Raw genomic sequence first — 14,491 nt, forward strand, 5'->3', positions numbered from 1 at the left:
ACTTTGGCTCACATTCTGCTTGAGCCAGCAGACAGCCCCAGAGACTAGGTTGGTCTCAGGGTAAAACATTCTTGGACCTACCATCCAATCATGCCACCCTTTCATCCTATTTCTCCACATCTATTTGGGTCCTATTGAAATCCTTTTTCATCCTATTTGTCTACACATGTTTTTCCTAGCCTCTTTGCTCCTTCCTATAAAAAAAATGCCCTTTTTGCATAACCCTTGAGATGATTACAGATCAGTGTTGTCCCTGTGGCAATAGCTTCACTCACCCTATGCAATAGTTCTTTTCCCCTCTTGCAATAATCTTTTCAAATAAAGTCTCTCTTAATAAATCCAGATTTGTTTTCTTATTTGACAGTCCCCAGTGTCTAAAAGGTGCCTGGCTCATGATAGATAGCTAATGGATATTTGTAATGGACTAAAAATAGATTGCTATTTGGGATTCTAGCCAAAATATTGTAGCTCTTTTGTGTCAACCCATATGCCTGGTGAATCCCAATGCTTGTTGTTGAAATCCCAACACTGTGGAGCCACACAGAGGCAGTTTCACTTTGAACTGGCTGCAGGATGCAGAGACAGAATCTCAGGAGAGACAAGGCATTCAAACCCAGAATGGGTGCCTGATGGTAGAAATAAAATTGCCATTAACCTATTATCTCATTTCATTGTATTCACTTGCAGAAAGAAATACATGTTCTGATCATCTGGAGATTTCAGTTTCCTTGTTGCCCACTCAGTCCTTCACAGCATACCACCAGCGAGAAAGATAAGCGTAGTGTGGGGGCATGTCTTTGTATTTATGGAGACTAACTATCCATGTAATCCAAGGGTATTATTATTATTATTTTTTAAGTTTTTCATTTTTCAATTATGTATTTATAACTTTATAAATCTTGTATCTAAATTTGTGTTGTGTTCCTGGCTGCATCTAAAAATTAAGACCCACAGAAACAAAATAGAATAAAATAAGCCATAAATCCATTCTCTATCTCCAATACATACACACATCTATATCCGTCCACTATTTTTAAAGTTTTCTTTGTTTTAGATCAGTCACATTTAGCCTCTGTTTTTTGAGCATGGGGTATTTAGCCAACTATAATTTTATAGGAAAAATTATCTTTGGCCTTGAAAGATAGACCCACTCGTATTTCCCATATCCTGCTTAAACAGCTGTGATTTAAAAAGCAAACAACTTTCCATACCAGTTTAGATTTTCCTCTTCTTGTGACTAATCTAAGCATCCTTCTCAACTGCAAATATATTAAATGATAATCATGACTGAGGTACATAGCTAATTTGGGTTTATTGCCTGTTTATACATATAACAAATGTAAGCTTTCGAAGTTAGCATGATTATGTTTCAAGACTCATAAAATAGGCTTTAATTTATCGTTAACTATATTGTCATTTTGAGTTAATTTATTTAAGAAAATTCAGCTCACTGCTATTAAGAAATCTTTTTCAAAGTCAAGCATGAAAAAGGCCATTAATTAACTCTTTATTGATGGATCGATCAGAGGAGGAGACTTTGCCATTCATGGGCCCTGCTGGATACTGAACACAATATAAAAGTCTTGTTGCCAGCTGTATGGGGATAAGAGAGTCATTCTGAATATGTAAGTATCAGAAATGGCTAATTATTCTGGCTAAAATTTCTTAAAAATAACATTCAGAATATTTTAAACGTTTCACGTGGTATTAGGCAATCAACAGTAATTTATTGAACACCTTCACTGTGCCCAGCATTGTGCTGTGAGCCATTGGGTGATTAAAAGATGCTGTAATATTCATTCTTTCAGTGCTATTTTAGGGAATCTATTTCATTTTGTTGCCATCTGCTTGGACTAGATTAAATATTCTTTGACTTTTTATATTCCCTGCATTGATGCTGAATGTACTCACTTATTCTAGTGGAAATTAGCTCTATTTCCCTGAGCTTAAATCTTCTTGATGGTTATTGATAAGGTCATTTCTCTACCCCAGTGAATCACTTAACCAAGGACATACTTAATTCCTTTGAACTTTTACCTTGTTGTTTTCTTCTCCCCCTGCATCTTAACCAAATTCTGATTAGTGAGTTCATTACCATTTGTGCCTTATTTCTTTAAACATGTAGCGAATCTGAGATGTTTTCATCAAATCTGGAAAATTGCTACTTCTCTCTTTCATCACGCCGAGATTGATTTTCAGGTCCCCAAAATTCATCTTCATTTTGAGGATGCATCATGGCAAAGGAGCACACAATCACTGGCTATTTTTAAATTTGAGTAGCTTAAAACTGATTTAAAACACATCCTTTCTGTTTAGATGGAGTTACTTGAAATTTGGTGCTACTTTCTTAAATTAACACTTGTAGTTTCTTATGTCTTCATAATTCATATTACAACTCTGTCCATTTCTCCAAGTACAAATAGGGTTGTCAGACAGCTTTAAAGACTGCAATCATTGAGTAATACATAAACAGTCCAACTGAATAAATAATTTATTGGATGGCTCTCTGGTGATGCAAAGAATTAATGAAGTTTTTAAAGGTGCCCAATTTGCAATCAGGAATATAAATTGCTCAGATGCTGGGAAATTTTGACTTCAAGCCAAAAATTAAAAAAAGAAAGAAAGACAAAAGGCTATAAATTATTATAATTGAAGTGGAAGAAAAATATTATCGAACCCAGAGATTGCAAACAGGAGACCTCTAGGCTTGGCCTGGCCTAAAGATTGCTTTTATTTTTTATTTTTTTAGTTTTTATTTTGAAGGTCTTTAAGAAATGCAAACTGATCTTCAGTCTACCACATTCCCCACCATTACTGCTGCCTTATTCCTGACCCCATTTATGAATTTATGCTACCTGCCTGGCACCTAGATGCATTTAAATCTGTGACCCAGTTTTTATCAATAAGGAAATGAGAAAACTGTGAGTTAAGTAATTTATTCTAGGTAACTGGTTAGCAATATGTTTCACACACAGTTTACTTCCCAAATATCCTGATTACCCATCTTGCATCCTTTCCACTGCATACATGGTTGTATTTATTGAAGAGATTAAAGTCACAACAAACTAAAAATTTAGGTCGTTAATATAACACTTCATATATTTGTGAAACAACAAAAGTATGTTGGAAGGAATAGTAAAAAGGAAGCTTAGTTCAAAAGGTTGAAGAATTTGACCAAGCTAAGGGAGAAAGCTGAGTTGTGATCTTGAGTTCAATCCCCCACACAGGCTAAATTTATTGCTCATTTTGCACAATGAAGAAAACAACCAGTAAAAACCAATTTGATTATAGCATTTCTTTCTAGAAGCTTAAAGTTAGTCTCTCAAAGGTCTTACCTTTACAATACCATTGATCCCTCAAAAGAACAAACCACTGAATTCAAATAAATAAAACCCTATGACAGGTTTAGAAATTATTCTCTCTTAGCCATCATGTTGCTCGTGCAATATTTCTTTATGTCAACAGGACTTCATTTTAAGAAGATCATATGGTTTTGCATAAGAGGCAGTGATATTTCATAATTTAAGTTGCCATTAATATGGTTAATCGAGAGTCACTGCTACACCATCTAAGCATTAAAGGGGAAGAAAGGTTTAGTTTGTGAAATTCTGGATTTCTTGCACTTTCTGACTCAGAGCTGAACATCCATTAAGAAAACTATGCTTGGGATTTTCTAAGATACTTGGATTAAGCCATTAGCAATCAGCAGGGAAGGTGCCTACAAAATGAAGGACAAAATCCAGATTGGTAATTCGAAAACACTCTCCTGTCATTCTTGGTCCAACCAGTTGCCATCAATATCCACCCACATTAGTTTACACTCTATTTTCAATTTCTTCCCTTCCCTTCTTATTTCTTATTCCCTGTGTGGTGAATGAACTTGGAATATATTTTTCTTTTCCCCTTTGCTCGTTCTGGTTTTTCTCTTCTAGGGATAATCCCAAACAGTCCCAGCGGGAGGTTAAAAAGATTGCTCAAGAAACCCTTGCATTCATGCACCAGTAAAGTTGTACTTCTGACAAAATTCTCTTGTTTGTTTTTAGATCTTAATTAAACTAGACTCAGTTTTTAAACCTCTTCAGTGCTCCACAGCATTTTTCCATAGCTAGCACTTATCAGATTGCACTATAATTATTTGCTCACATAATCAGCTCCTTCCTTTGGCTTTATGTACCTACCTCAATGACAAATGATTATGTCTTAATCAGGTTTGCATTCCTAGCACTTAACACAGTAAGTATTCTATTACTGAAAGAAAAAAATGAATAAAATGATACAAGATAATAGGTGTTTATGAAAAGTCTTACTTTTTTTGTTTTTAAAGATTCAAATGTTAGTTATTATGTAAAAACAGAAAAGCGACCTAATGGTTGAACTGGGAGGGTCAAGGAGGACAAGTTATGTACGGGATGGTGCCCTCAAAGGAAGGGAAGCTGGCTTCAGTCCAATGTCCCAAATAGATCCGAGCACAGTGGCTACTATTGTTCTCTCTGTCAAATTTTTCCTTTGATGCCTTGTTCCTTACCCTTTTAACACCTCTTGATGTTTAGGAGAGCTGTTGCTCCTACTGGTAAATTCTTTATCAATACCTTTTTATTTTATAGCTGTTGACCTACTCAGTCTGACTGGAGTCAAGTCTTGCTGACTCAGGAGCCACATTCTCTCTTTCTCTCCACTGATACAGCACTTAATATACCACGCATGTTCTAAGCACCAAGCACTACCTTTAGGCTGAAGAATGAAGCTTTTGCCCTCACCCTGTGCATACCATTTCCCTAGGATGAGGAGCTCAAGGTGCACAGCTCATGGATATCTGGAGTCTATACAACACTCCCATGTTCCAAGGACCAGGACGCAAGGATCTTCTGCACAAATTGTCCCCAAACCTGCATTCAGGGCTTGTGTGGACCTCTGCATAAGGTCCTGCTTCCTGAGGGTGCCTGAGCTATTGGTTTGGGGTCAGGTCAGATGAGCTTTGTTGTGTATGATGTCCGCACACAGATCTGAAGCCTCCAACGATGCAGGACAAAGACACAGGTGAAGACAGAAGGGATGGTCTATGGGTGAGTATAGGGGAGGTTCTGTTTTTACTCTATTACTACTTTCAGCTCCCATAAATGTTAAAGCTAGGCCTGCTAGGTGCTTTATATATATGGCCTCATTTGTTCTTCCCAACAAATGCATGGGGGTGGGGGTTAGGGAAGAAATAAAGTTCTTATGGGGAAAACAAGATTACAGGGAATTACTGAAGTCTCAAGTAAACTCATCTTTTCAACAAATATTTGTTGATAATAACGTCCATAGATTCTCAATTAGGATTAACCCCTGACATAAAAGACAGATTAATGAGAGAGAAACAGAAGTTTATTAGCATGTATTTGAATTCCAGCTTATATATCATCTTCAACAAAGAACAGTACTTTAGAGAAGTGACAAGACAAAAAAAAAGGACTTTGAGTCTCTGTGTGCAGCAACTAGTGGGAAGGCAAATAACTAGCAGGTAAAAGTTAGTTAGTAAAGCTTGTTAATGTAGATTCCTCTGGTATCATGTCCAGTCCTAGAAGGGTCTAAAGCTGTCCTCAATGGTTAACTTTTGTTCTTTCTAGTGGTGGTCTGGCGGGTGAGTGGGGAGTAGATACCTATTGTCACTGTAAATCTATGCCCTAATTTTGGCAAATGGTGGGGGCCGAGAGCATTCCTGCATCTGCTTCTTTTTAATTGTCTTCAGCTCAACAATCCTTCATATTTCAGGAAGGTATATTCTGATCTCCCACAATAAACATAGTGGTGAGCAAAAACAGAAGGCCTCTTCTCTCTTGAAACTTTTTACGTCTACTAAATAAAGATATAAAATATTCCAGTAAGCTAAGGAAACACTATGCCATTGAACATCTCTTTAAATAGCATAAGTTTACTGTAACACTAATTTCTGTTTACCAGTCTTGGATTGCTAGAAAATGTTTATGCCCATCTTCCTCTACAATTTTAAAAGGATCCTTGTATAGATGTGTTTCCTTTTTTTGAGCATTTTCCTCCCATGTCCTGTTTTCAAAGCAGATATTCAAAATTTTTCTGATGTTATAACTTGGAGGTGTTGGACATAACTTTCCAAGATCTCTGCTAGTGTTAATAGCACAAACTTATTTGGTTATATGTGTTAGTGAATGTCATCAGGGATTAATGTGTGTGTGTATAGATGTAGATATAGATATAGATAAAATATATTTTTCTTAGTGAAACAGGAGCCTTGAAATAATTGAAGGTAACTTCTTTCCTCCAATGCACACCCTCCAGTTTAGGGCTGTGCCCCTTAGAATGACTCAGTGGGTCTCCCTCAGAAGAGGTGATTATCTTGGAATCACTGAGGGTGGCTTTGCCTTGGGACATGAGGATAGTTGTTGCCTTCCTACTCCCATGCTCCTGGGGCCTCTGGGCCGAGCTGGTGGTGAGCACTGGTGCATTGACAGCACAAGCTTGGGACAGGGGCCACAGCAATGGATCAGGCATCCTCACTGACAGGCTGGCACCACCTGCATAAAACTGTTACCAGAGATGGCATGTGGCTGAGAGAGTCATTGGCCATAGTGGGCCAATCAAACTCCATCTCTAGCTTCTCGGGTGTGGGAGCCGGGGCCTCCCCTTTGGACTGACTTAGCTTTTGAGGTATGAATGGAAAAATCTGGGGTGTAAAAAGGCCTGAAGTGTATATCCCTGCCCCAGCTTTCCTCCTCCTTACAACACAGCTGTGCTTGGTGATGTCATGACAAGCACCTACTCAGAGCTGGCTCTTATTTTGCATCCCAGCTCCAGCTTCCCATCAGGCAGTGAGGCGAAGGCCATTCTTGGCCAGAGGTGCCTTAGTTTTCTCATCTCTCCCAAGTCTTCATGAAAGAACTCTGCTCCCTCTGCCTGTTGCTTTATATTTTTTTCCTATTCCCAAAGATCAATTCCCTCTTTTTCTAATGATCTCTCAGAATACTGACTTGCAAGTTACAAACGTTAAAACCAAACTCTTGTAGTAGCTAAAAAGACCTGCAGTAATAATTCCACAAAATTTGAATAACTGCATTCAAATTTTGCAGAAAGAGGAACTCATAGCAGCTGGAATGCATTCAGACATGATTTGTAGCATCGATTTGCCAAACCATAACTCCCCTCTGATGCCCTATTAAGATATCCACTGAAAGCTTTGGGAGGCCAGAAGGATGTAAACTTGAACTACATCACAAGAATGTAATTTGAGATAATCAGTGTTATAGGATACACATGTAAGTTGGATGTTTGATTGGTTTAATATTTATTTATGAATACATCTATATAATAAATATGTTAAACATGATTTTAAAACCTAGTAAATATTTTATCCAGTTTCAGAGTCTGAATAAAATTTTTGGTAAGGTTAATGTGAATTCAGAAATAATACTAACTTTGAAATTGATTAATTGTCATTAGGAGAAATGAGACCTCATCTAATATGATAGTATTTGTCATGGAGGTATAAAATTACATGAATAAAAGAGTGTGAATTTTAAATATCTTATTTTAAATAAGATAAAAAATCAGCATAGCAAATATTTTCTGTACACATTGTTATTCATATTATTCAAAGCGTGGGGTAAAAGGGTACATTTTTAAATTAGATGGATAGTAAGTAACAAACTTAATTAAATACTCACTTGCTACTGTTTATCTTCTACATTAGATAAACTTGTTCTTTTGGAATTCAAAATGATGTCGAATTTCTGCTGAATCCATTAAAAAATCAGACTACTGATATTTGGTATTGATGAGTTATTTTATCATAAGTTTTATAAATATTATTCGAAGTTTATGGTAAGTTTTATGAGAAGAAGAGAAAAAGAAGCAACTGGTATTAGCAGGGGAAATGGTGGGAGATGCCATGATAGAACCTGATTACAACATCACAGGAGCTGACACTGAAATATGACAACTTTTAGTGCTCCAAAAGGCCTGATAGCCCAGTCCTTCTGGGATTCACATTGTATAATAGAATAGTGGTTCAGAGAATTGACCTTGGGAACAGGCAGATGTGGGTTACAATCCCAGCTGCTCAAATAATTCAGGCATGTTACTTAAACTCTTTATGAATTTATATTGAAATTGAAAAGGAAAATAATTAAAATAGTAAGACCATTAAATATCTGCATTAACATATGCCAATAAAGTATTTTTGTAAAGAAACTAGATATACATTTCCGTGGGCCTTGCCTTATTCTTTGTGGCAACAAAGTCCCTTATTTGTGAATGTAATAGCTCAAGAAAAGAGGAAGTCTTGGGATATTCTCATATTCTTCAAAACAACTTTAGCTCTCATAAGTGATCATTAATTTTTTTGTGTGTTTTTTGTAGAGATGAGGTCTCACTATGTTGCATCACATGGTCTTGAACTCCTGGGCTCAAGCAATCCACCCACCTAGGCCTCCCAAAGTGCTCAGACTGCAGACCTGAGCCCCCGTGCTTGGTGATCATTAACTTATTAATGTGCACATACACATCTTCATAGTCTTTTTCCCCAAATGGCATTACATTCTCATTTGAGAAATGCACGTACTTTTCAGTGTTGGAGACAATCCTCCTCAAATCTATACTCAGAAACTTGAATTTGCTGCATTTATTCTACACAGTTCTCCTTTGAGCAGAATCAACAGCATCATTGCAAAAATCTCCAGAAAACTTCAAAGAAATGTAATTTTTCCTTCGTTCCTGAAATGAGATATATTGAAAGTCTTCATCAGTTGTTAAGCTGCGTGAGAAGGATGAGTACAGGGCTGTTCATCACCTAAAGGGTAGGGAAATGCATTTGGGGGTATTATAGACTTAATTATGTCCCCCAAATTCATATGCTGAAGCTTTAAACCTCAATGTGATGGTACTTGGAAATGGGGCCTCTAAGGAAGTAATTAAGGTTAAATGAGGTCATAAGGGTGGGGCCCTAATGTGATAGGACTGATATAGCCTCATAAGAAGAGAAAGAGACATTAGGAATGTGCATACACAGAGAAAGGACCATGTGAGGACACAGTAAGAAGGTAGCCATCTGCAAAACAAGGAGAGAGCCCTCATCAGAAACCAATCCTGCTGGCACTCTGATCTGAGGCTTCTAACCTCCAGAATTGTTAGAAAATAAATTTATGTTGTTTAAATCACCAAATGTGGGGTATTTTGTCATGGCAGCCCTAACACACTAGTACAGAGAGTGCCCTTCCATTTACTGGTTCATCTCTTTCTGTATTTCTGCCGCATTTCCTACCTCATCCCACTAGATATCCAAGGCCCTCTTGCTGTACTCTGCATCTTCAAGGTATCCACTTACCTCCTGTATCCCAACCTGCCCTTCTGATTCGAGATCATTTTGGACACTCCAGCCACATAAATATACTACTCTTATATCTCAAATCCTAGGAACATTTCCAAGTGACTGGCTTGCCAATTTTAGTCTTAAAAACTGCAAAGATCTTCATATAGCAACAAATAACTAACACGCCATGAAATTCTGAACACCTTTTGCAATGCCCTTTGAGAAAAGTGCCCATGGGTGTTTCATTACAATCATGTCACTTCCACCATCACCCTAGCCACAACTAATTAGAACAAAGGTTGGTGCTGAGCAAAAGGCTAATAGCAATGGGAGGCCTATTATGCTGCCTATGAAAGCATCTTAACTGAGCAGACTACTCTTCACCTGATAATGACTAAATAAACCAAACAGACTGTGGTTCTAAGAAAGTTTGAATGCAACATACAAAAAGAATCTCAGTAAGTAGAAGACAGAATAAGGAAAGTTGCAGATCGAACTGGCAGTAGGCAGAAGGCTTGAGTAGCAGAGGCCATAATTAAGGAGGGATCATGAGGTAGAGGGAAGAAGAGAAAAAGAAGCAGCTGGTAGAAGCAGGGGAAATGGTTGGAGATGCCACAATAGAACCTGGTTACAAGATCACAGGAGCTGGCATTGAGATATGACAACTTTTAGTTCTCCAAGAGGCCTGATAGCCTAATCCTTCTGGGATGCAGATAATATAGCAGAACAGTGGGTCAGAGCATTGATCTTAAGAACAAGCAGATGTGGATTACAATCCCAGCTGCCCAAATAATTCAGGCATGTTACTTAATTTCTTTATGAGTCAGTTTTCCTGGAAAAATGGGGGCAATACAAGTACTCCCTCATGTTATTACTGTGAGGATTCAATGCCATATTGCTTGAAAAGTTCTTGCTATAATGCTTATACATTGGGAAAGATTAATAAGTTTTAGCTATTATTATTACTATAAATTGTGTATCCTTATAATAAGTTCCCATCTGATAAAGTAAATGAAGTATGGATCTATTTCCTGCAACCTGAAAGGGACTAACACATAGTGTGGCTCAGATAATCGAATGAAAAGTCGCAGGAACAAAAAACTTGGGATAGGAAATGGAAACTATAGTACTCTGTTTTCATAGGTCTCCAAACACTCCCTGGCTTCATTCCCTCCTACCCAGTGATGCTGTGCAGCAATGAGTCATCAAAATGTCAAGTGCCTTCCATGATATGGTCTGGACAGGAATATTGGATAATGGGGGAAGGAGAGTTCCTCCAGAGGAGTACTGGTCAGGCAGAAAACATGTCTTTACTGTAGCAATTCATCTGAGATCCCACAGCTAAATAAGATTTGAATGAAAGTATTCTCTCTCCAACTTCCATGCTCCTTCCTCAACCTTTCTGATATCAGTTATTGAGCTCTTTTAAGTTATAGAACTGATCATTTTGATAACAGCGGTTATGCCACCCTATTTGGTTCACTGTAGACATTCATTACAGGTTGAATTACTTTACTCTTCCTTTCTGTCAAGAATTTCCAACCTTGAGCACTTCCTGCTGTTTGATGCTGTGCAATGGTCCTCTGGGATGAGTATCAGTATACAATGATGCAGCATTAGATCTTTGCTTTTAGTCTCTCAAGTCTTGCAGAAATATGCTTGAGTTTGTACTTCCTCTTGAAAGTCTACTACACATCAAATACTGCCACCTTTTCCAGCTCCATGCAGTCAAGTAGGACCAAATTTCTTATACTGGTCAATGGGCTATGAGTAGAATGATGTACACCACTTCTAGGAGTGAGTGAGTGTTCTCATGTATACATTTCCCCCACCATGATAGCTTTCAAAATGATAGAACTTTCTCGAGTCTGAGTTTGTGGAGTAGAGATCTTCTGTTGCCCTACACCTCATCTCCCTGCCAACATAGCATCGAACCTCTAGCCTGAGAAATTAAACTTTGTTGTATCAAGCCTCTGAGATCTTTGGGTTTATTTATTATTGAAGAATAGCCTATCATGTCCTGGAAGTGAAGTGCTGAATTAAAAAATAAATTGTGTAGTGTTGACCTGGTGGTTGGCAACACATGGTTAGGAGGCTGATATTAAAGGTGGGAAACAGCAATTTGTGTTGTGCAGTCATAAAACATTTGGTAAAATGGTCACCTGCAATAACTTAGAAGTAAGTTATTCCAATATATTCCAATATATATTCCATATATTCCAATATATGGAATCAGCCTAAGTGTCCATCAACAAATGGATGGATTTTTAAAAAGTAGTATATATACACAATGGAATACTATTTACCTGTAACAAAGAGTGAAATCCTGACATTTGTGGCAACATAGATAAACCTGAAGGTCATTATGTTAAATGAAATAAGTCAGATAGAGAAAGAAAAATATCTCATGGTCTTAGTCATCTGTGGAATCTAAAGAGTTGTTGTCATAGAAGTAGAAAGTAGAATAGTGGTTACCACAGGATGGAGAGGGCAGGACAGAGGGAGGGTAATGAGATACTGGCCACAGATACAAAATTACAGTTAGAGAGGATGAATAAGTTCTGGTGTTCCACTGCTATAGCAGAATGACTAGGGTTAACAATAATGTACTGTATATTTCAAAATAGCTAGAAGAGAGGTTATTGAATGTTCTCATCACAAAGGAAAAAGTAAATGTTTAAGGTGATAAATGTACTAATTACCCTAATTTTGTCATTACACAATGAATATATGTATCAAAACATCATATTGTACCCCATAAATGTATACAACTATTATGTGTCAATCATACAAAAAGATTGTGTACTTAATTCAGAGGTTTAGTGAGAAGTGGGTAAAGACCAAAGTGTCAGTAGTGTGTCTTGGTTATTACTTGCTGCTTTTGCAAGATAATAAACAAAGAAAAGCCTGGTTATTAAAGTGGAAATAAAGAAGAATAAATATTTCCATAATTGCAAGGTCTTGCCATGTTGGAAAAGCCAATCCATTTTTGCTCCCAAAAGAAAGAGGAAAAATTAAGTAAGCATTTGAGGCAAAGTCTGTTAAAACTAAATATTTTTGCCAAGAATAAGATGAAGGGTGTGACCTTCATGTCTACTTAAAATCTTTCAGTGGTTTAGAATGTCTCAAAGAAGAGATGAGGTAAATGATCTGGCCTTACTACTTACCACTCCAGAGAGACTCACATACATTATGAAAGATATAGAGGTGAAAAAGCAAATAAATATAGCAGATCAAAGCTCTGTGCCTCTAAAGACCTATGGTGTGGCTACTGGAATAGGGAATTGATTAAGTCAGATGGAAGTTGTGCCTCTAAGGTCTTCAGACAGTTATACTTCCAAGGAAACTATGAGACTGTACTAAAAAAAGTCTGTGGAGCCTTACAGAATTAAAATAAGCCTTGGACTTCCAATCATCTATGGGAAGAAAGTAGCACATCCCCCAGGGATATGTTTCAAAATACTGTAAAGAATGCCTCATCCTGTTTGTAAATACTTATTTGCAACTGCCTTACTTGGGAAATTGGCTAGATGTGAACTTAATTTGATTTTACACTGTTTAATGTCATTCCAAAGGAAACTGGGCTACTTTGATAAGCATATAGGTCCTTTGCACAGAACAGATTAGAATATAATCATTCAGTAAGTTCCTTTCCTTCACTTGCCCTGATTGACATTGTGCTGATGTTTTGCACACTCTGCTTGACCTCCATTTCAGCTCCATACATGGAAGCTGCCTACATATTTGTTTACCAGGATTCATCCATGGACCCCTTTGTGCATAAACAGTCAATGGCAAGAGTGAAGGCCCGGCCTGCTTATAAGCATCTTTTATGCTGCCTGACCTTGCTCCTGGCACACCCAACTCAGTACTCATTTCTGTACTCCTTTAAAGGCACTGTTAATGTTGGGTTTGCTGTGATGTAGGTTAGCGTACAGGAGGAGTGCCTTCTGTGTGTTGACCAGTGACAGGTAAAGGCTCTATCCACGTGAGGGTGCACTGAAGTAGAGAGTCCAGGAATAATGGGCTTAATACCCAGAGAAATACCTGTATTTATGAAGGAGATGTCAGGATGATTTTATAATGGTGAAACAGCACATTGTTGAACATGTGACTAGCATGGATGTTTAAGAGCCAAGAAAATGTGTGATGAGTAAGGTCAAATTGTAGAAGTAAGAATATTCTAGTTAACTGGATCATATTTTGTTTTCCCTGTAGCTTTTTTTTTTTTAAGCACATAAGACGTTGTCATTAATATTTCTATGATCTAATGTGCAGGCCATTTTTTTTAAGTTTGAGTTTGAATTAGTCAGCATAGGCTAGGTAATGCTGGAAGAACAAATTAACTCTGCAGCCCCAGTGACTTCCCATAACAATGGCTTCTTCTTTGTTCACAGTGGGAATGGAAATTTGAAATGAAGAGGGGGCTAGGTGAGACCGTGTTCTACTTAGTCACCTGGGGACTAAGTAACGAATTGTCATAGCCCATGGCCAGAATAAGCTCATGGCCCTGCCCATATGTAATAGGGCTGGGAAGTGTGGGCAAGCATCAGGATATTAGATGATCAGCCAATATTTCTGCAATAATCTGCTCTAGTGGTTATCAAAAATATCTTAGCCCCTGTGGAGCCATAGAACATAGAACTTACCACCCATGTATCACACCCAACCCATCTCCAAAAATTCCTTCACTTGCTGCAACCATTTCTCAATTTTGAATCTCTAAGTTTTAGATGGTTGTCTTATCGCTACATCATTTCCAGATGTGGATTCTCTCATTCTGGGAATAGTATGTTGTTCCAGGCATACTTGTAAGTGCTTGGGAAGTAGTAGTGAACAAACACACAAATTATCTGCCACATGGTACTTACATTCCATCAGAGAGAATGACTAAACAAATAAGTAAATATATAATACTATTTCAGAGTTGGAAGAATTCTGATGACTTTAAAGTCTTTGAAATATATGATAGAAAGATTACTTTAAAATATTTAATAAGTTTTCTAACTTTTTAGTAAATGTGAAAACTTTAAGCAAATACAAGTAAGAAAATCAAGTTATCTTGGCAAAAAGAAAATTTACTCTTAGTGATCTAACTAATTTGAAAACTGGGGAAAAATGGGAATGCTGTATTTGATATCTTGCTTTCCTTCACTTAACACTTTGCAAGTA

At 37.4% G+C, this 14,491-nt stretch overlaps 1 protein-coding gene and 1 long non-coding RNA gene across 31 annotated transcripts in view; one reads left to right on the forward strand and one right to left on the reverse strand.

Annotated features, from left to right (window-relative positions):
- The window catches only part of CLVS1 (clavesin 1), a 437,253-nt gene that overhangs the window by 208,226 nt on the left and 214,536 nt on the right, over positions 1 to 14,491 (forward strand). The gene's annotated exons all lie outside the window — the stretch shown is intronic.
- LOC134761933 (uncharacterized) overlaps positions 1 to 14,491 on the reverse strand; it is a 32,466-nt gene that overhangs the window by 1,807 nt on the left and 16,168 nt on the right. For 13 of the 29 annotated variants that reach the window (XR_010141138.1, XR_010141139.1, XR_010141144.1 and 10 more), the window contains one exon: positions 8,573 to 8,724. The exons of 11 other annotated variants lie outside the window; for them this stretch is intronic. This is a non-coding gene — a long non-coding RNA (uncharacterized LOC134761933). Of the gene's footprint in view, positions 1 to 1,211; positions 1,260 to 5,344; positions 5,836 to 8,572; positions 8,725 to 14,491 lie in introns of those variants that run through there. 5 more of the 29 variants (XR_010141143.1, XR_010141131.1, XR_010141134.1 and 2 more) reach the window with 3 other exon arrangements.

This window comes from Pongo abelii, chromosome 7 (assembly GCF_028885655.2).
Source record: "Pongo abelii isolate AG06213 chromosome 7, NHGRI_mPonAbe1-v2.0_pri, whole genome shotgun sequence".
Lineage (NCBI taxonomy): Eukaryota > Metazoa > Chordata > Mammalia > Primates > Hominidae > Pongo > Pongo abelii.